Here is a 23,136-nt window from a genome sequence, read left to right as displayed (position 1 = left end):
AGATACCAAATGTTACTTTTATACCGTTCAACTGCAAATTTTGCAGAGGAATGGTTTTAGTTTGCGTGAGAGACTAACAGGCAGATCACGTGAAGGAGCTTGTTGTTGCGAGAGAGTGATGAAAGACAAAATCTTTTGCAAATGATGCAAATTTACTCTGTAAAAAAGATGGAAGTTACAATAGATTTGCAGATAATACGAGTTCATATTTTTGCAGGAGAAGTGCAGCCTTTTTCACTTGCCTTTCAGAAACTTTCTCGGTAAAATTAAAATTTTAAATAGGAAAAAATTATAAAATTTTAAACACAAAAATATATTTTAATAAAAATTATATATAAAAATTTTAAAATATATGATAATTTAAAATTTTAAAAAGATGATTATTCTCGTTTGTCCTCTTTGATCTATCCATATTTGTCTTCGTCACTACCATTCTTATCTTTTTGTTGTTTTCCTCGGTCTAAGCTTTTATAAAAGCTTATTAATAAATAAATAATTTCGACAAATTTAAAAGTCTATTTGGTTTTATAAAATTAAATGTTTTACCTTGCTATTTCATTGCTTACGTCTGCCTTTTAAATTTTACGTAGATTATTACGTGTTTCACGTAGATTTATTTTTGAAATTGATTTAAATCAAATTATTATTATATTACTATTGTATATACGCATGTGATGTAACGGTAAAAATAATAATAATAATAATAAATATTATTATTGTAAAACATAAACATTAACAATAAATAATAATGATTAAATCATATTAACTTAAATAGATTTATTTTGTCGCGGTAAAATTTATTATTTTATTAGTAAATTTACTCTAATCGGTATAATCTTAACATTGACAACATCAAATGTTTCCGCATTCGTTCACTCGAATAAAGGATAGAAAACTCAAACGATACTGTTAATTTTTTCTTCTTAACATCGATTACTTTATACTTCCATCAATATTTTATCCTAAAAATTCATATTTTTTATTACTTTATACTTTCATCAATATTTTATCCTGAAAATTCATACTTTCTTAAAAAAATAACACCATATATATTAATATAATTTTATACGATATTTATTTATAGCAATACAAATATTATTTAACATATAAAAATGAATATGAATAAATAGGATAAGATTCTGTTATACAATGTAAAACTCTTTTAGTTTTACAAAGATTTAGGATCGTTGAATGAGTGAAAATTGATAGTTGTAATTAACAATAGGAAATGAGAAAATATTCACAGGAAAAAAATAAGGAGTCAATCTCAGTCATCTATTTTCTCTCATTTGACGACCCTAAATATATGTAAAACTAAAGATTTTTACATTATGTAAGTTATTCTAACCCTAAATAAATATATGTGTATACTATATATTTGTGTTGGTTCGCGTTTAATGTGAGTTTTTATCCTAGAAAATTGACAGATGGAAAGATGTTATACTTTGATGGAATTCAAGTGGATAAAAATCCATCCTAATCCATCATCTTTTATCCATCCTAATACATCATCTTTTGTTCTAGCTTGTTTTGATTAGTAATATATATATATATATATATATATATATATGCCGCGATCGTTTTTCGATTGGGCCCGAAGTTGGACTTCGACGTGAATGAAATGAGTTAGAGTCACCACCGATTGCTTTAAAAAATATTTAGGTGGATCGGACACCATCTTACCTGATATGCGTCTTACTAGAAATGTGTCGAGTTCGGGAGTCGGTTACGGTCAAGGAATGATTAGCACCCTTTAACCACCCTTTCGGTATCAATTAATTTGTCAGTTGTCTTTAATTGCGAAAATTAAGAAATTAAATTAAAATTTAAAAATTCTATTCGAATTGCTTACATTTGATTGGTTGGAATTCTTCTAAAAGAAAAGTAGAAAAGGTTAGATAAAAAAAATAAGTAAATAAAAGCATAAAAAATACTAACTAAAACAATAAATCAAAAGAGGGAGAAAAAATAATAATCAAATAAAAATCAAATAAAAAAATGAATAAAAATATTAAATAAATAAAACAAAAAAACAAAAGTAAAAAAAATATAAAATAAATTTAAGGGAAATAAGATTAAAAAATAAATAAAATAAAAAAGAAAGTAATAATAATAATAATAAATAAATAAACGTGAAATAAAATAAAAAACAATATGAAGAGAAAAAATAATTGAAAAATAAAAAATTGTTAAAATAGAAAAACAAGAAAAAATGAAATAAAAAGTTTTAAAAAACTATAGCAAAATAAAATAATAATAATAAAATAATGGGGACTAAATAATAATTAAACCTAAACGAGGCTGTGACTAAAATGAAATACTAGCAAATATAATATCCAAAGTCAAACTCTAATAAAAATAACAAAGCAAATAAGAGTCAGACTAAAATAAAAGGATTGAAACATTGATTCTCAAAATAAAAGAAATTAATAGTTCAAGCCGTGGTTAGAAAATAACATTACAAGGGATGAGGGACCCGTGTTGCGATTTGACCACACGCCAAAAGTACGTAAACAGTCCCTGAGAAAAACGGCGTCGTTTCAATTGTTGTACATAAGCCGAAAAATAGGCTTAATTTGCTCATTTGACTCATTTATACAAATCAAGAGAGATGGCGTGTGAGAGAGATGGAGAGTATTCTCTCCTAAGCTTTAACCGGAGCCCAACTCCGGTGGGGGCTTCGCCGTTTCGGATGCCACTGGCCTGCGGTCGCCCGTTGTTCGTCGACACCGAAAAAGGGAGATAATGGTACTATCCGATGCGCCTTTTCATCCTCGTTATGAATCCACAGTTTGTTTTGCCTAGAAACGTCCCCAAGTCCGTAGATCTACAAAGAATTTTTTGTATTTTTTCTTTTGTTCGATGGCTTCGGGTTTTCCGAATGACTTTCCTTTTGCTGTGTTGTTTTGTTTTGTTTCTGTGATGGGTTAAATGTTCTTTGTTGTTGGTCTCCTTGTAGTCAGTGTTGGTGTTCATCGTTTGGTTTACCGTGTTATTCCCTCAGGCCCCCTACTGTTGGCTTTATCGAGGCTTTTATAGCTCGGTTTTGGCCGTTTGGGTCCCGACGATCTCAGGATCATAGTTGTTGGTTGACCGAGATCTTCGTGCATGTTACACCGATCGCCTCGGGATGGTTCAGTCCCGTTGGTGTGGCCAGAAAATGCGCTGGCCGTTGGTTTGCTCCCTTGCGGCGGCGTTGACCTGTTTACTGTTTATGTTAGGGTTTCACAAACTCTAATGGTCTTGGACTGGTTCAGGCCCACTTCTGGACCCGAACCGTAACTTGGGTTGCCCCCTTTGGACCTTGTTGGACCCTGAACAAAATAAATAAAAAAATGGAAAGTAAATAAATAATATAAAAATAATAATAATAAATACTAATAATAATATAATATAGACTATATAATGTATATATATTTCAAAAAAAATTTAAACTATATATTATATTTAAAAAAGTTTTCAAAACTATATATTATAGTTTTCAAAAATGATTTTAAAAATATTATATAAGTTTTCAAAAATGTTTTTTTAAAACTATATATTATATAAAATTGTCAAAATATTTTTAAAAATTATATATTATATTTTCAAAATGATTTCAAAACTATATATTATATAATTTTCAAAATGTTTTAAAACCTATATATTATATATAAGTTTTCAAAAATGTTTTGAAAAACTATATAATATATATATTTTTGAAAACCGTTTTTTGAAAACTATATATTATATTTTTCAAAAACATTTTCAAAAATTATACTATATTACTATATATATATACCTATAATAAAATAAATAAAAAAACAAGACAAATTAGGAAGAAAATGAGTGTTTACAGTTGCCCCTCTTTGTCTTTTTTTTCGTGGAACGAAAAATAGGACAAAGATAAAAGACACAAATTTTCGTTCGGTGGAGTTGAAAAAATTGATTCTGAAAGAATAACTCCTTGTTGAATTGAGTTGCGGATGACTCCTCCGTTGCAAAGTCGAGTCCATCTTGAGATGATATGAAATTGATGTTGTAATTCGAAATTTGAAACCGGAATATAGCTTATTTTTGCCAAATTATAGTCAACCTCGGTCTTCTTCTCGATTTAAAGACCTTGGTTAAAAAGTTCGACTGGAAAATAGTTCATTGACTCCACCCTGTGGTTGACAGGTCCTTGAGCTGAATGAAATCAAACTCGAAAGGTCTTCATTGACAGATAGCTTTTTTCAACTTAAACTATGCTATCGGAAAACAGTTTCTTGCCACTAAGGCACGGCTAACCCAGATCTTCTTCTTGACTTAAAAACATCGACTGCCATCGGAAAGTAATGTGATTGATATGTCATCAAGCTGAATGGAATCGAACTCGAAGATATTTGATGACAAATAAACCTTCTCGCCTTGAGCTATGCTGCAAATGTTGTGCCTTTGAGCTGAGTGTAATCGAACTCGAAGGTCTTTGGTAGATAATGTTGAAAACATTTTGATGTTTCGATATAACAAATTTAGTTAAATGAATTTTAAGATTTTACAAATGACTTTCTAAGTATATTCGATATAATTATTCGAATATCAAAATATTACTCTAAGTCTTTCAAAGTTTATCTTAATCCTTACTAAATTGTAAAATTGTGTTTTATACTTAAACCATTTTTGAAACAATTTTCAAAAAGTATTTCGAACAAAAAATAAGCCAAAATTCCAGATTGTTCAGAGGGAACCGATTCCCCCTGAATGGTTTGGCTCTAAGAAATAACATATTACTCGGAGGGAACCGATTCCCCCCAGGGGGTACCGATTCCCCCTGTTTAACGGTCGAAATATTTGAATTTTACACTGCAGGAACTGATTCCCTATGGTAGGGAACCGATTCCCCCCACGCTCCAAGATGTTTTATTAATTGTTTTCACACTTAAACTGCTCCATTGACTCCACTAATCATCCCCAACATTCAGAATCAATTGAAGGAGTATTTAAACAAGCTTAGAAGCCATTGATCAACAACAATTAATAAGAATTGAGAGAGAATCAAACTCATTGTTTGAGCACTTCAAGCCTATTTTTCATTCAATATTCATTGTGCTTTCAAGAACACCATTTGTGCTCTATTGTATTTATCCTTGAGTGTTCTTTTTTTGTTCTAGAATTGTGCAAACAATCTACCTTGTGAGGTTTTCCTTGTAAGTTTTTTAAATTTGTGTATTTCTCTTTGAAAAAGAGTGTGCTCATGAATTTGAGGTATAATTCTTGAGGGAGTTGTAAGGTTACTCTTTGTCCTCAAAAGAAAGAACAAATTAGTGAATTTGTTGGAAAATCCTTAGTGTGGATAGTTAAGGTAGTGGACATAGACTTTGGTTGAGAAAGTCAAACCACTCTAAATCGCTGTGCAAATATTTTCAATTTTCTGCAAAAGCTTCCACCAAAATTTTTATTGCCAATTCACCCCCTCTTGGCCAATTCTATCGATCGATTAACTCAACAATTAGTACCAGATCTTGACTCATTTGAAGGTTTAACCACCTCTTGAGTAGATCTGGGAAGAGTTAAATCGATAAAGATGGTGTCCACTTCTGGTTCATTCTCCATGGAAGAATCCAGACCAATTGATGTGCCTTCACACTTCAATGGATCAAATTATCATCGTTGGAAGAAGCTTATGATGATATTTATCCAAGCATTTGATATGGAAGCTTGGATGATGATCGAGAAAGGATATTCTTCTTCTACAAAGAAGGCAAAGAAGTGGAGTGATCAAGAACGGAAGAAAGCTCAACAAAATACAAAGGCTATTCACATGTTGTGTTGTGAAATTGATCCTAATGTATATAAAGGAGTTTCCTCTTGTTCAAATGCCAAAGAGATGTGTGATAAGCTTGAGGAGATCTATAGAGACAAGGAAGAAGAAGAACCAATAAAGGTAATGTCTCTATTAGCTCTCACAGAGCCAAAGGTATCTTCTAACTCAAATAGATTAAATTCAAAATCTTTTAATGAGTTACAATATGCTTATGATGAATTATTTTTCGGAGTTTGAGACCATGAACTCCAAATACAATAAATTGATTTCTAAATTTGTAGCTAAAATGGTCTTCTTTTGAAAGCCAAACTAGATTTAGAAAATCAAAATGAAATTTTGAGAAAGAAGTTAGAGCTTTCAAAAATAAAATCTGAAAACTTTGAAAAAGAAATTTTCAAATTAAACAAACTTCTTCTAGAAACGAAAATGGATTTTGAAAATCAAAATGAAATCTTGTAGAAGGATTTAGAGCTTTCAAAAATGAAATTTGAAAGTATTGAAAAAGAAATTTTCGATTTGAAAGTTAAGCTTGAATGTTTAACAAAAGAAAAAGATATCATTTTAAATAATTCATTTAGTTCAATAATGACAATATGTTCACATTGTCATTATCATGGTCATAATAAACATACTTGTCCTTTAAAGAAAGGAAAACGATTTAAAATTAGACAAGTATGGCTTCCAAAAGGAACAAGAGGCATTGAAACTAATGTTCAAGGATCCAAAGCAATTTGGATACCAAAATCTACTTAAATGTCTCTTGTAGGTGTGTGAGAGCAATGGTGATGAAGATGATGATATTCAAGATGCTCTAGCCACACATGAAAAAGGAATGGGTAACCTCTAAATTTAATATTTTTATTTTATTTGGTTGGTCATTTATTTTATACATGCATGAGGTTTTAAATGTTGAATAATTCTAAATGATTATGTTTTATCTCATGTATGTTGAAAAATATTCTATGATGAACATAATAATTTTTTGGTAATGTTTTATAAACTATAGTTCATCATATTAATTTTTGTCAAAATTGTTTTTAAAATGTAATTGATATATCTTTAACTATTGATATCGATTTTTTAAGAACTTTGATTTTGCAAAATTTTGACCTTAAATTTTTCTTAATGTTTATGCATAGATTTTTTTTTTTAAATATTATAAAGTTTTAATGCATAACATTTTCAAAAACTTTATGCATGTGCTTTTAATCTCGATAATCAACATTGCATAATGTTTTGTATGTGAATGGATTTAAGCATAATCCAATTAGATGAATTTGATAAAAGATACAATGTCTTATTTTTAAATTAAGTGTTTGCAAAATTGATTGACATTGCATCTATTTTGATTATGCTTGTTGGTCATAGAATAGGAAACATATGCATGGTGCATTTAGATTCTATCAATATGACTAATTTACGCCTAGTTGCTAAGGATGATCATGATAGTTGATTATGGCATAGGAGACTAGGACATGCTAGTATGAGTGTTTTGCAACGATTGATTCAAGGAGTTTTAGTAAGAGGGTTGCCAAAGCTAAAATTTGATATAAAATTTGTGATGCTTGTGGTAAAGGAAAACATAGAAAAGCTTCCTTTAAGTCCATTAATGATGTATCAACTAGTAGAGTATTACAATTGACCTATATAGATCTTTTTGGGCCATCTAGGACTACTAGCTTGGGTGGAAAACAATATGCATTTGTCTTGGTAGATGACTATTCTAGATATACTTGAATTCTATTCTTAAGTACTAAATATGAAGTATTATAAAAATTCATCACGTTTTCAAAAGTAATTGTTTAGTTAATCGATCGACGAATATGGCCAAGAGGGGGTGAATTGGCAATTAAAATTTTGGTGTAAGCTTTCGCAGAAAATTAAAAATATTTGCACAGCTATTTAGAGTGGTTTAACTTTCTTAACCAAAGTCTATGTCCACTACCTTAGCTATCCACACTAAGGATTTTCCAAAAATTCACTAATTTGTCTTTCTTTTGAGGACAAAGAGTAACATTACAAATCCCTCAAGAATTATACCCCAAATTCTTGAGAACACTCTCTCCCAAAGAGAACAATACAAATTTTGCAAACTTACAAGAAAATCCTCACAATGCAAGATGTTTTCACAATTCTAGAACAAAGAAAGAACACTCAAGAATAATACAATTGAGCAAAATAAGTGTTCTTGAAAGCAAAAATGAATATTGAATGAAATAGGCTTGAAAATGCTCAAACTTGAGGTTTGATGCTTTCTCTTTGATTCTCTCTTGATTGTTGTTAGTTATTGTTTCTTTTTCTTGATCAATGGATTCTAAGTTTGTTTAAATACTCGTTCAATTGATTCTGAACGTTGGGGATGATTAGTGGAGTCAATAAAGTCAGTGGGGTCAATGGAGTCTAATATTAATGTGCTTAGTTCTAGAGTGTTAGATGGGATTTTTAGTGAGACAAATAGCACTAGTATTGTCACACTTGATAGGAATGGTACCTACTTCAATTCCATAATAAAAAAGTTGTTGTTTCATCCATAAAACTTGTGCACAACAACTACCAGCTGAAATGTATTCTGCTTCAGTGGTAGATAATGCAACATAAATTTGTTTATTTGAAAACCAAGAAATCAACATATTTCCAAGGAATTGGCAAGTACCAGAGGTGCTTTTCCTATCTAATATGCATCCTCCATAATCCATATCAGAGAAGGCATGCAAGCTAAAGCTAAAGTCTCTAGGATACCAAAGTCTTAAACTAGGGTTGTCCTTAAGGTATCTAAAGATTCTCTTAACAGCTAGTAAATGTGATTTCCTAGGGCATGATTGAAATCTAGCACATAATCAAACATTAAACATAATTTCAGGTCTACTCATGGTTAGATTTAGCAAAGAGCCAATCATTGACCTATATAATTTAACATCCACACATTTACCTCATTAATCTTTGTCAAGCTTTGTTGATGAGCTCATTAGAGTGTCATGAGGTTTCCCATTTTTTAGTCCAAACTTTTTGAGCATATATTTGATGTACTTAGCTTGATTGATGAAGATGTCATCTTTTCTTTGCTTGATTTGGAGTCCCAAGAAAAATGAGAGCTCTCCCATCATGCTCATCTCGAATTCACTTTGCATTAGCTTAGAAAATTCTTGGTAAAGAACATCATTAGTAGAACCAAACATTATATCATCAACATAAATTTGAACTACTAATAAATCTTTACCTTTATGCTTTAAAAACAATGTAGTGTCAACCTTCCCTTTTGAAAAACCTTTTTCAATTAAAAAATTTTGACAATCTTTCATACCAAGCTCTAAGAGCTTGTTTTAAACCATAAAACACTTTTGTCAATTTAAGAACATGATTTGAAAATTTTGAATCTTCAAAACCAGGAGGTTGTTCCACATACACTTATTCTTTTATAAAACCATTTAAAAATTCACTTTTAACATCCATTTGATATAATTTAAATTCATGAAAACATGTAAATGCTAATAACATTCTAATTTCTTCCATCCTAGCTATGGGAGCGTATGTTTCATCATAGCCTATGCCCTCTTCTTAAGTATACCCTTGAGCAACAAGTCTAGCCTTGTTTCTCACTATATTACCACTTTCATCAAGCTTATTCCTAAATACCCATCTAGTACCTACAATATACTTATTACTAGGCCTTTCAACTAATGTACATACTTTACTTCTCTCAAATTGATTTAACTCTTGTTACATATCTATAATCCAATGTTCATCATTTAATGCTTCTTTAATATTCTTAGGCTCTATGCATGAGATAAATGCAACATAATTACAAATATTTGTAAGAGAAGATCGAGTAGTTACCCCTTTGGATGAATCACCTATAATCTCACCATCCTTGACATAGTTGTATCTCTTGGGTAAGACACTTCACTTTCTTCAATGGTCGGATTCTCGAGGGGATCATGAATTTCCTCATCTTTTTTTTCTTCCTTTGATGATGGTTCTCCAACGTCATTTGCTTGTATAATACCTACATCATCATTAACATAAGAATCCTTCCTCGGAAGGGGATTATCATCGAAAGCAACATGTATAGACTCTTATACAACTAAAGTTCTTTTATTAAATACTCGACAAGCTTTAGAATTTAAGGAATAACCCATAAAAATTCCTTCATCACTTTTAGCATCAAATTTGCCAAGATTGTCTTTACCGTTGTTTAAAATAAAACATTTACATCCAAAAGGATGAAAATAACTAATGTTAGGCTTTTTATTTTTTAAACAGTTCATATGGAGTTTTCTTCAAAATAGACCTAATCGTTACTCGATTAATAACATAACAAGCGGTATTTGTGGCTTCTGCCCAAAAATATTTTGGCAAATTGTTTTCACAAAGCATGGTTCTTAGCCATTTCTTCTAAAGTTCGATTTCCCTCTCAATAACTCCATTTTGTAGAGGAGTTCTAGGTGTTGAAAAATTATGGCTAATACCATTAGAATTACAAAACTCAATAAATCCAATATGATTACTCCTAACACTAGTTATGGACTAACCTTTTTCGTTTTGGATTACTTTTAAAAACGTGATGAATTTTTCTAATGCTTCATCTTTAGTACTTAAGAATAGAACCCAAGTATATCTAGAATAGTCATCTACCAAGACAAATGCATATTGTTTTCCACCCAAGCTAGTAGTCCTAGATGGCCCAAAAAGATCTATATAGATCAATTGTAATACTCTTCTAGTTGATACATCATTAATGGACTTAAAGGAAGCTTTTCTATGTTTTCTTTTAGCATAAGCATCATAGATTTTATATCAAATTTTAGTTTTGGCAACTCTCTTACCAAAACTCCTTGAATCAATCGTTGCAAAACATTCATACTAGCATGTCCTAGTCTCCTATGCCATAATCAACTATCATGATCATCCTTAGCAACTAGGCATAAATTAGTCATATTGATAGAATCTAAATGCACCATGCATATGTTTCCTATTCTATGACCAATAAGCATAATCAAAATAGATGCAATGTCAATCAATTTTTCAAACACTTAATTTAAAAATAAGACATTGTATCTTTTGTCAAATTCATCTAATCGGATTATGCTTTAATCCATTCACATACAAAACATTATGCAATATTGATTATCGAGATTAAAAGCACATGCATAAAGTTTTTGAAAATGTTATGCATTAAAACTTTATAATATTTAAAAAAAATCTATGCATAAAATTTAAGAAAAAGTTAAGGTCAAAATTTTGCAAAACCAAAGTTCTTGAAAAATTGATATTAATTGTTAAAGATATATCAATTACATTTTAAAAATAATTTTGACCAAAAATTAATATAATGAACTAGAGTTTATAAAACATTACCAAAAATTACTATGTTCATCATACAATATTTTTCAACACACATGAGATAAAACATAATCATTTAGAATTATTCAACATTTAAAACCTCATGCATGCATAAACTAAATAAGCAACCAAATAAAATAAAAACATTAAGTTTAGAGGTTACCCATTCCTTTTTCATGTGTGGCTAGAGCATCTTGAATATCATCATCTTCATCACCATTGCTTCCACACACCTACAAGAGACATTTAAGTAGATTTTGGTATCCAAATTGCTTTGGATCCTTGAACATTAGTTTCAATGCCTTTTGTTCCTTTTGGAACCCATACTTGTCTAATTTTAAATCGTTTTCCTTTCTTTAAAGGACAAGTATGTTCCTTATGACCATGATAATGACGATATGAACATATTGATATCTTTTTCTTTTGTTAAACATTCAAGCTTAACTTTCAAATCGAAAATTTCTTTTTCAATACTTTCAAATTTCATTTTTGAAAGCTCTAAATCGTTCTTCAATATTTCATTTTGATTTTAAAAATCCATTTTCGTTTCTAGAAGAAGTTTGTTTAATTTGAAAATTTCTTTTTCGAAGTTTTCAGGTTTTATTTTTGAAAGCTCTAACTCCTTTCTCAAAATTTCATTTTGATTTTCTAAATCTAGTTTGGCTTTCAAAAGAATATCATTTTTAGCTATAAATTTAGAAATCAATTTATTGTATTTGGAGTTCATGGTCTCAAACTCCGAAAATAATTCATCATAAGCATCTTGTAACTCATTAAAAGAATTTGAATTTAATCTATTTGAGTTAGAAGATACCTTTGACTCTGTGAGAGCTAATAGAGACATCACCTTTATGGGTTCTTCTTCTTCCTTGTCTCTATAAATCTCCTCAAGCTTATCCAACATCTCCTTGGCATTTGAACAAGAAGAAACTCCTTTATATACATTAGGATCAATTGCACAACACAACATGTGCATAACCGTTGTGTTTTGTTGAGCTTTCTTTCGTTCTTGATCACTCCACTTCTTTGCCTTCTTCGTAGGAGAGGAATATTCTTTCTCGATTATCATCCAAGCTTCCATATCAAATGCTTGGATAAATATCATCATAAAATTCTTCCAACAATAATAATTTGTTCCATTGAAGTGTGAAGGCACGTCAATTGGTCTGGATTCTTCCATGGAGAATGAACCGGAAGTGGACGCAATCTTTATCGATTTAACTCTTCCCGGATCTACTCAAGAGGCAATTAAACCTTCAAATGAGTCAAGCTATGATGCCAATTGTTGAGTTAATTGATCGACGAATATGATCAAGAGGGGGTGAATTGGCAATGGCCAAGAGGGGGTGAATTGGCAATTAAAATTTTGGTGGAAGCTTTTGCAGGAAAATGAAAATATTTGCACAACGATTTAGAGTGGTTTGACTTTCTCAACCAAAGTCTACGTCCACTACCTTAGCTATCCACACTAAGAATTTTTCACAAATTCACTAATTTGTCTTTCTTTTGAGGACAAAGAGTAACCTTACAAATCCCTCTAGAATTATACCCCAAATTCTTGAGAACACTCTCTCCCAAAGAGAACAATACAAATTTCGCAAACTTACAAGAAAATCCATACAAGGCAAGATGTTTGCACAATTATATAACAAAGAAATAACACTCAAGAATAATACAATTAAGCACAATAAGTGTTCTTGAAAGCAAAAATGAATACTAAATGAAATAGGCTTGAAAATGCTCAAACTTGAGGTTTGATGCTTTCTCTTTGATTTTCTCTTGATTCTTGTTAATTGCTGTTTCTTGTTCTTGATCAATGGCTTCTAAGCTTGTTTAAATACTCTTTTAATTGATTCTGAACGTTGGGGATGATTAGTGGAGTCAATGGAGCCGTTTGAGTGTGAAAACAATTAATAAAACTGTTTGGAGCGTGGGGGGAATCGGTACCCCTCATAGGGAATCGGTTCCCTAAGTGTAAAAATTCAAATATTTCGACCGTTAAACAAGGGGAATCGGTACCCCCTTGGGGGAATCGGTTCCCTCCGAGTAATCTGTTATTTATCGGAGCCAAACCATTCAGGGTGGAATCGGTTCCCTCTGGACAATCTGGAATTTTTAGCTTTGGAAAGGTTCGAAATACTTTAGTATAAAACACAATTTTACACTTTAGTAAGGTTTAAAAATGATCTTTGAAATACTCGGAGTAATATTTTGATATTCGAATAATTATATCGAATATTCTTAGAAAATCTTTTGTAAAATATTAAAATTCATTTATACTTAGTTTGTTATATCGAAACATCAAAATGTTTTCAACAATCTCCCTCTTTTTGATATAACAAAACATTTAGTAATTTTAAGATTTTCTAATTGAAAATATATATCAAGTTTTGAAATTACTCCCCCTTACTATAACACACTTTCTCCCCTTACTATACTTATCCCCCTTTTTGTTAAATCAAAAAGACTTTAAAACGTATTTAAACAAGGTTTTGAAAAACATTAGCCAATTGATTTAGAAATTGAAAGCTTTAAGCTGCTAAGATCACAATCAAGAGAAATATTAGCCATTAGTTTCATAATCCAATATTCATAAACAAATGTGAAATGGTAAAATTGGTCATATGCAACTAATTGTAGATAATGCAATAATGAATAAAAAAATTCAACCAAACAAAATAGATATATAAATATAAGTTCAACCATCCACAAAACATAAATCCAAACATTTAAGCATTCAAAGTCAAGCAATCCACAAAATCAAGTATTCAAAAACATCCAAAATGTTAAAACAATAAGTTCAGAGTTGTATCCAAGAGAACTAAAGCACGACAATAAATCAAGCATCCGTAGGAGGATCGGAAGGAGGAAAATAAGCTCGTATAGCGGCCACTCATGTGTGAGCGTATTAATACTTTCATTCATAGTTACGTTGTTCGCGCGCATCTCCCGGAGAATTTCCAATTATTGAGCTCCCATTGTGGATAAGTGGGACTCTATGGAAGTAAAACATGAATCCATGGATGCATACCGAAAATCGAATGTCTCCATAAAGGATTGAAAATATGGAGGCATTTGATCCTCTGGTCGTGCTTGTTCCTCGTGCTGCTCCGGCTCATAGTCGGCTTCGTCAGCTTCCGGAGGTTGTTCACTGGTACGAACCCATTGACTAGTCTCTTCATTGAGCTTCCATCCCGATTTAGTTAAAGAGAAGAGGTTGATTTGGTTTTTGAGTGGAAAAGAGGCATTAAGACCAACTCTAAGCCCGACCTTTTTAAACAGATTACTTAGAATACAACCATAAACTAGAGATGAACATAGTTTCTTATTGGGAATAAGATTTACAGTTTTGACAAGTTCAACAAAGATAATCTGTGGTAGGTTGATTTTAAGATTATTTTGGACACAATGTAGCCAAAATAGATATAAGGCTCGAAGAGTAGAGTAACGGCCTCCGGATGGTTGAAACCACCAAGAGATCATTAGATGAAAAAAATGGATCATTAGATGAAAAAAATGGTCATGAAGATCTAAAACACTCGCATTATCCCTTCGTTTATACTGAGAACCTACCATTTGTTTTTCATTATCTAACCCGTCATTATCTAATCCTAATGCACTGGCTATGTATTCCGGGTCAAGATGAAATAATCGTCCTAGAAGATAATATCGAATTCCTATGGCTGCGGTTTTATCCCGGTTTTGAATGCAAACGACATTAGAGTAGAAGATACGAATGAGTTGGTGATAAACTATTGGTTCAAGCTTGAAGAGTTTATCAAATTTCCACTCTTGTAGGGTAGGAAGATGTCGAAAATTGATGTCTAACATGGCTTGAAGAGATGAGATTCGTTCTTCCCAGATTTTGTAAAACTTAAAGTATTGAGAATACCTAAAGAAAATATTTTGTTTACGACCGGGTTCATTGAAGCACGAATTACGAATGGTCATATTTAGATCATCGAGATTAGGATTAGGAATTTGTTGGATAGGTGGACGATTTGGAGGTGAGTTTGGAGGTTGGTTAGAACGACTAGAGGAAGGCCTAGAACGTTTGTGAGACATGACGTAAGATAATCAGAATGGAAAGAATAACCTGCAATTTTAAAACACATGTATGCAACAAATATCAATCCCAAAATTCAATTGAGCCCGCAATATTTGAAGGTTCTCTAAACCGAATCCTAATGGGCAAAGTTTTGAAAACTATTTGAAAAACAAGTTTTAAAAATCAATATTCGTATAGTTTTCATAATAACAACACAATTAAATCAAAGCACAACATTTTTTTTATTTCGAATTTCAAATTTTTTTTTTGAAAATTTGTTTGTTTTTATGAAATTTATTGTAAAATCTAGTTTACAAACACTAAACAATCAATGTCCAATATAAAGTTCAACCTATAACTAATTAAAACTAGTTCTAAAATCAAAAATTGATAAAATAGAAGTTTTAGAAAAATACCTTGAAGAATTTCGGATTTGAGTGAGATTGGATAAAGTTTGAACGATTTTGATGATTACAATAGGTTTAAGAGTTGATATTTGAAGTAATTTCGATTAAAAATGTTTTTTTTTGAAGCAATATGGAGAAAGGGTGAAAGTGGAGAGGAGAACGGCGACAAAGAGTGAGAGAGGGTTTTGAGAGAAAGAGTAATATTTGGGACGTTTATTAACAGACCCCGTGGGGGGTATCGAATCCCCTATGGGGAGAATCAGTTCCCCTTCAAAGGGGGGATCGGTTCCCCTTCAGGGGGTATCGATTCCCTCTACACCAAAATGCTAAAAATCTGATTTTAAACACTCAAAATGCTAAATTAATTTGCTCTAGTGGTATTGACAACTCATATATTGAAAATTAATCATGTTCAATCAAAAATTTTATCTTTAAACTACATTTGAACATAAAATTAATTTTCTCTAAGAATCATAAACTCCCCCTAACTAATAGCAAAGAAGTCAATCAAAAATTATTATTATTATAAGCATTTTTTTATTTATTCTTAAAAAGTGCTAAAATTAATTTAAACACTAAGTGAATATAGGTCAGTTAAACCTAATTCTCTCCTAAGTGTCCAAAATCTTTCTTTTTCTAAAGGTTTTGTAAAGATATATGCTAATTGATGCAAAGTATCAACAAATTCTAGAAGTACATCTTCCTTAGCGACATGGTCTCTAATGAAGTGATGTCTAATTTCAATGTGCTTAGTTCTAGAGTGTTGGATGGGATTCTTAGTGAGACAAATAGCACTAGTATTGTCACACTTGATAGGAATGGTACCTACTTCAATTCCATAATAAAAAAGTTGTTGTTTCATCCATAAAACTTGTGCACAACAACTACCTGCTGAAATGTATTCTGCTTCAGTGGTAGATAATGCAACATAATTTTGTTTCTTTGAAAACCAAGAAATCATCATATTTCCAAGGAATTGACAAGTATCGGATGTACTTTTCCTATCTGATTTGCATCCTCCATAATCCGCATCAGAGAAGGCATGCAAGCTAAAGCTAGAGTCTCTAGGATACCAAAGTCCTAAACTAGGGTTGTCCTTAAGGTATCTAAAGATTCTCTTAACAGCTAGTAAATGCGATTTCTTAGGGCATGATTGAAATCTAGCACATAAGCAAACACTAAACATAATGTCAGGTCTACTCATGGTTAGATAAAGCAAAGAGCCAATCATTGACCTATATAATTTAACATCCACATATTTACCTCTTTCATCTTTGTCAAGCTTTGTTGATGAGCTTATTGGAGTGTCATGAGGTTTCCCATTTCCAGTCCAAACTTCTTGAGCATATCCTTGTCATACTTAGCTTGATTGATGAAGATGTCATCTTTTCTTTGCTTGATTTGGAGTCCCAAGAAAAATGAGAGCTCTCCCATCATGCTCATCTCGAATTCAATTTGCATTAGCTTAGAAAATTCTTGGCAAAGAACATCATTAGTAGAACCAAACATTATATCATCAACATAAATTTGAACTACTAATAAATCTTTACCTTTATGCTTTAAAAACAATGTAGTGTCAACCTTCCCTTTTAAAAAACCTTTTTCAATTAAAAAAATTTGACAATCTTTCATACCAAGCTCTAGGAGCTTGATTTAAACCATAAAGCGCTTTTGTCAATTTAAGAACATGATTTGGAAATTTTGAATCTTTAAAACCAGGAGGTTGTTCCACATACACTTATTCTTTTATAAAACCATTTAAAATGCACTTTTAACAACCATTTGATATAATTTAAATTCATGAAAACATGTAAATGCTAAAAACATTCTAATTGCTTCCATTCTAGCTATGGGAGCGTATGTTTCATCATATCCTATGCCCTCTTCTTGAGTATACCCTTGAGCAACAAGTATAGCCTTGTTTCTCACTATATTACCACTTTTATCAAGCTTATTCTTAAATACCCATCTAGTATCTACAGTAGACTTATTACTAGGCCTTTCAACTAATGTCCATACTTTACTTCTCTCAAATTGATTTAACTCTTCTTGCATAGCTATAATCCAATGTTCATCATTTAATGCTTCTTTAATATTCTTAGGCTCTATGCATGAGATAAATGCAACATAATTACAAATATTTGTAAGAGAAGATCGAGTAGTTACCCCTTTGGATGGATCACCTATAATCTCACCATCCTTGACATAGTTGTATTCTCTTGGGTAAGACACTTCCCTTTCTTCAATGGTTGGATTCTCGAGGGGATCATGAATTTCCTCATCTTTTGTTTCTTTCTTTGATGATGGTTCTCCAACGTCATTTCTAACGTCATTGCTTGTATGATACCTACATCATCAACATAAGAATCTTCCTCAGAAGGGGATTATCATCGAAAACAACATGTATAGACTCTTCTACAAGTAAAGTTCTTTTATTAAATACTCGATAAGCTTTAGAATTTAAGGAATAACCCATAAAAATTCCTTCATCACTTTTAGTATCAAATTTGCCAAGATTGTCTTTACCGTTGTTTAAAACAAAACATTTACATCCAAAAGGATGAAAATATCTAATGTTACGCTTTTTATTTTTTAAACAGTTCATATGGAGTTTTCTTCAAAATAGGCCTAATCATTACTCGATTAATAACATAACAAGCGGTATTTGTGGCTTCCGCCCAAAAATATATTGGCAAATTGTTTTCACAAAGCATGGTTCTTAGTCATTTCTTCTAAAGTTCGATTTTCCTCTTAAAAACTCCATTTTGTTGAGGAGTTCTAGGTGCTGAAAAATTACGGCTAATACCATTATAATTATGTTGTATTTATATCATGCATAGAGCATAAGAATATTAAAATAGCATTAAATAATGAACATTGGATTATGGCTATGCAAGAAGAGTTAAATCAATTTGAGAGAAGTAAAGTATGGACATTAGTTGAAAGGCCTAGTAATAAGTCTACTGTAGATACTAGATGGGTATTTAGGAATAAGCTTTATGAAAGTGGTAATATAGTGAGAAACAATGCTAGACTTGTTTCTCAAGGAAATACTCAAGAAGAAGACATAGACTATGATGAAACATATGCTCCCATAGCTAGGATGGAAGCAATTAGAATGTTATTAGCATTTTCATGTTTTCATGAATTTAAATTATATCAAATGGATGTTAAAAGTGCATTTTTAAATGGTTTTATAAAAGAATAAGTGTATGTGGAACAACCTCCAGGTTTTGAAAATTCAGAATTTCCAAATCATGTTCTTAAATTGACAAAAACGCTTTATGGTTTAAAACAAGCTCCTAGAGCTTGGTATGAAAGATTGTCTAACTTTTTAATTGAAAAAGATTTTTCAAAAGGGAAGGTTGACACTACATTGTTTTCAAAGCATAAAGGTAAAGATTTATTAGTAGTTTAAATTTATGTTGATATAATATTTGGTTCTATTAATGATGCTCTTTGCCAAGAATTTTCTAAGCTAATGCAAAGTGAATTCGAGATGAGCATGATGGGGGAGCTCTCATTTTTCTTGGGACTCCAAATCAAGCAAAAAAAAGATGACATCTTCATCAATCAAGCTAAGTACGTCAAAGATATGTTCAAGAAGTTTGGACTGGAAAATGGGAAACCTCATGACACTCCAATGAGCTCATCAACAAAGCTTGACAAAGATAAAGGAGGTAAATGTGTGGATGTTAAATTATATAGGTCAATGATTGGCTTTTTGCTTTATCTAACTGCAAATAGACTGGACATTATGTTTGGTGTTTGCTTATGTGCTAGATTTCAATCATACCATAAGGAATCATATTTACTAGCTGTTAAGATAATCTTTAGATACCTTAAGGACACTCCTAGTTTAGGACTTTGGTATCCTAGAGACTCTAGCTTTAGCTTGCATGCCTTATCTAATGCGAATTATGGAGGATGCAAAATAGATAGGAAAAGCACCTCCGATACTTTCCAATTCCTAGGAAATATGTTGATTTCTTGGTTTTCAAAGAAACAAAATTATGTTGCATTATCTACCACTGAAGCAAAATACATTTCAACTGGTAGTTGTTGTGCACAAGTTTTATGGATGAAACAACTTTTTGATTATAGAATTGAAGTCGGTACCATACCTATCAAGTGTGACAATACTAGTACTATTTGTCTCACTAAAAATCCCATCCAACACTCTAGAACTAAGCTCATTGAAATTAGACATCACTTCATTAGAGACCATGTTTCTAAGGAAGATATAGTTCTAGAATTTGTTGATACTTTCCACCAATTAGCATATATCTTTACAAAACCTTTAGACAAAGAAACATTTTGGACACTTAGGAGAGAATTAGGTTTAACTGACCTATCTTCACTTAGTGTTTAAAATAATTTTAGCACTTTTAAGAATAAATGAAAAATGCTTATAACTATTTTGATTGCATTATTTGCTATTAGTTAGGGGGAGTTTATAATTCTTAGTGAAAAATTGATTATATGTTCAAATAGTCTTTAATGATAGATTTGATTGATTGAACATAGCTAATTTTTCGTAAAATGTGTTGTCAATACCACTAGAGCTATTTAATTTAGCATTCTAAGTGTTTAAAATCATATTTTTAGCATTTTTTTTGCAGGAGGAATCGATACCCCCTTGCAGGGGAACCGATTCCTCCTTTGAATGGGAACCGATTCCCTCCTTGAGGGAATCGATACTCCCAACGGGTTCAGTTTATTAAACGCCAAGAAGAACCTTTTAGCTCAAAACCCTCGCTTCTATCTTAAACGTCGTTCATCCTCTCTTTCTCTCTAAATCTCCACTTTTTCCAAAATCATCAAATACAGGTCGAAATTAGATCGTTCTTCAACTTCTGATCCTGCTAACATCATTAAATCCTTGCAAACAACATCACATTCTCATAAAATCCAAATTTTCAAGGTAATATTTCAAAATCCTCTATTGCATTGATTTTTTAACTTAGGACTAGTTTTGATTAGTTCTAAGATAAACATTACATCGGGCATTGGTTATATGATGATTTTACAACCAATTTCGTCAAAAACACTCAATTTTTTAAAATTATCTTTAAATTTCGAAATAAAAAAAAATAAAAAAAGTGTTGTTTTAATTGATGTTTTTGATTCAATTATGTTGTTTTCATAAAAACTATACGTATTATGATTTTCAAACATTATTTTCAAAATAGTTTTCAAAACATTGCCCTTTAGGATTCGCTTTAGAGAACCTTGAAATATTGAGGACTCATTTGAGTTTTGGGTTTAATTATATTGCATACATGTGTTTAAATTTGCAGGTTACATATTCTATTTCGATTCTTAAACCATGTCAAATCCTAAACGACCTAGGACATTGTCTAGTTGCTCAAGTCAAAACCGACCTCTTATTTCTCCACCTAATCCAAATGACCCAAATATGACCATTATAAACTCTTGTTTCAACGTACCTGGTCGTAGACAAGATCTATATCATAGGTACCATACTTGTTTTGAGTCATACAAAATCTGGGAAGAGCGTATCCTTTCGATCCAAGCTATGAAAGATACAGACTTCCAATATCTTCCTACTCTTAAATCCTAGAAGTTTGATAAACTCTTTAAACTCAAACATTTGGTTTTATCATTAATTAGTCCGTATTTTTCTATTCCAATGTGGTATGTGTCCAAAACGAGCGTTGATCTGAAACTATAGGAATTCGATCATATCTTTTAGGATAATTCATTTTTATTGACTCCGACACAATCGCTACCCATTTTGGACTAGATAACTCAGGTTTAATGAAAAAGAGACTGTGGATCCACCCTATAAGTCTAAGGATAATGAGAGTACCCTAAGAATTCATCGTGATAGATTCCTTCATTATATGATCTCTTGGTTTATGGTTGTCTCCTTAGTAATTTGTTTATCAAACTCGGTTTTAGGATCTCTCCTGATATTCTTATCCCTCTCCAAAACCAAATCAATATTACTTCCTTAAAGAAAAAGGGATGGAAAAAGGATAAGGAAACGGGCCAATGGGTTTATCGTCCCGAACTCAGAACTTTGAATTGTGAAACATTTTGGTGTTCATGAATTGTTTTATTTTGGATGTTTGAATTTGTTGGATGATTGAATATTTGAACTTACATGCTTATTATTTGGTTTGGTTTTTAACTTTCATTTTGAGCTTAATGTTTATTAATTTTTGCATCATTTCCATATTAGTTGCATTATGACCAATTTACCATGTCACATTGATTATGAAACTAATGGCTAACTTTCTCTTGATTTTGATCTTAGCAGCTTAAATTTCAGAATCAATTGGTTTTAATTTCAAAAACCTTATTTAAAAACGTCTTAGAGTCTTTTTGATTTAATAAAAAGGGGGAGAAGATGTATTATAGTAAGGGGGAGTAATTTCAAATTTTATTTCAAAATGATTTTCTTAAAAATCTTAAAATTACTCAAATGTTTTATTATATCAAAAAGGGGAGATTGTTGAAAACATTTTGATGTTTCGATATAACAAATTAAGTTAAATGAATTTTAAGATTTTACAAACGATTTTCTAATTATATTCGATATAATTATTTGAATATCAAAATATTACTCCAAGTCTTTCAAAGTTCATCTTAATCCTTACTAAAGTGTAAAATTGTGTTTTATACTTAAACCATTTTTGAAACAATTTTCACAAAGTATTTCGAGCCAAAAATAAGCCAAAATTCCAGATTGTCCAGAAGGAACCGATTCCCCCCCAAGGGGTACCGATTCCCCCTGAATGGTTTGGCTCCAAGAAATAACGGATTACTCGGAGGGAACCAATTCCCCCCAGGGGGTACCGATTCCCCCCAGGGGGTACCGATTCCCCATGTCTAAAGGTCAAAATATTTGAATTTTCCACTGCAGGAACCTATTCCCTATGGTAGGGAACCGATTCCCCCACGCTTCAAGATGTTTTGTTAATTGTTTTCACACTTAAATGGCTCCATTGACTCCACTAATAATCCCCAACATTCAGAATCAATTGAAGGAGTATTTAAACAAGCTTAGAAGACATTGATTAACAACAATTAATAAGAATTAAGAGAGAATCAAAGAGAAAGATCAAACTCATTGTTTGAGCACTTCAAGCCTATTTTTTATTCAATATTCATTGTGCTTTCAAGAACACCATTTATGCTCTATTGTATTTATCCTTGAGTGTTCTTTCTTTGTTCTAGAATTGTGCAAACAATCTACCTTGTGAGGTTTTCCTTGTAAGTTTGCAAATTTGTGTATTTCTCTTTGAAAAAGAGTGTGCTCAAGAATTTGGGGTATAATTCTTGAGGGAGTTGTAAGGTTACTCTTTGTCCTTAAAAGAAAGAACAAATTAGTGAATTTGTTGGAAAATCCTTAGTGTGGATAGCTAAGGTAGTGGACGTATACTTTGGTTGAGAAATTCGAACCACTCTAAATCACTGTGCAAATATTTTCAATTTTCTGCAAAAGCTTCCACCAAAATTTTTATTGCCAATTCACCCCCTCTTAGCCAATTCCATCAATCGATTAACTCAATAGATAACCCTTCTTG

This window comes from Hibiscus syriacus, unplaced genomic scaffold (assembly GCF_006381635.1).
Source record: "Hibiscus syriacus cultivar Baekdansim isolate YM2019G1 unplaced genomic scaffold, ASM638163v2 tig00000916_pilon, whole genome shotgun sequence".
Classification (NCBI taxonomy): domain Eukaryota; kingdom Viridiplantae; phylum Streptophyta; class Magnoliopsida; order Malvales; family Malvaceae; genus Hibiscus; species Hibiscus syriacus.
The sequence above is the reverse complement of the archived record's forward strand: the minus strand, read 5'-3'. Positions refer to the sequence as shown.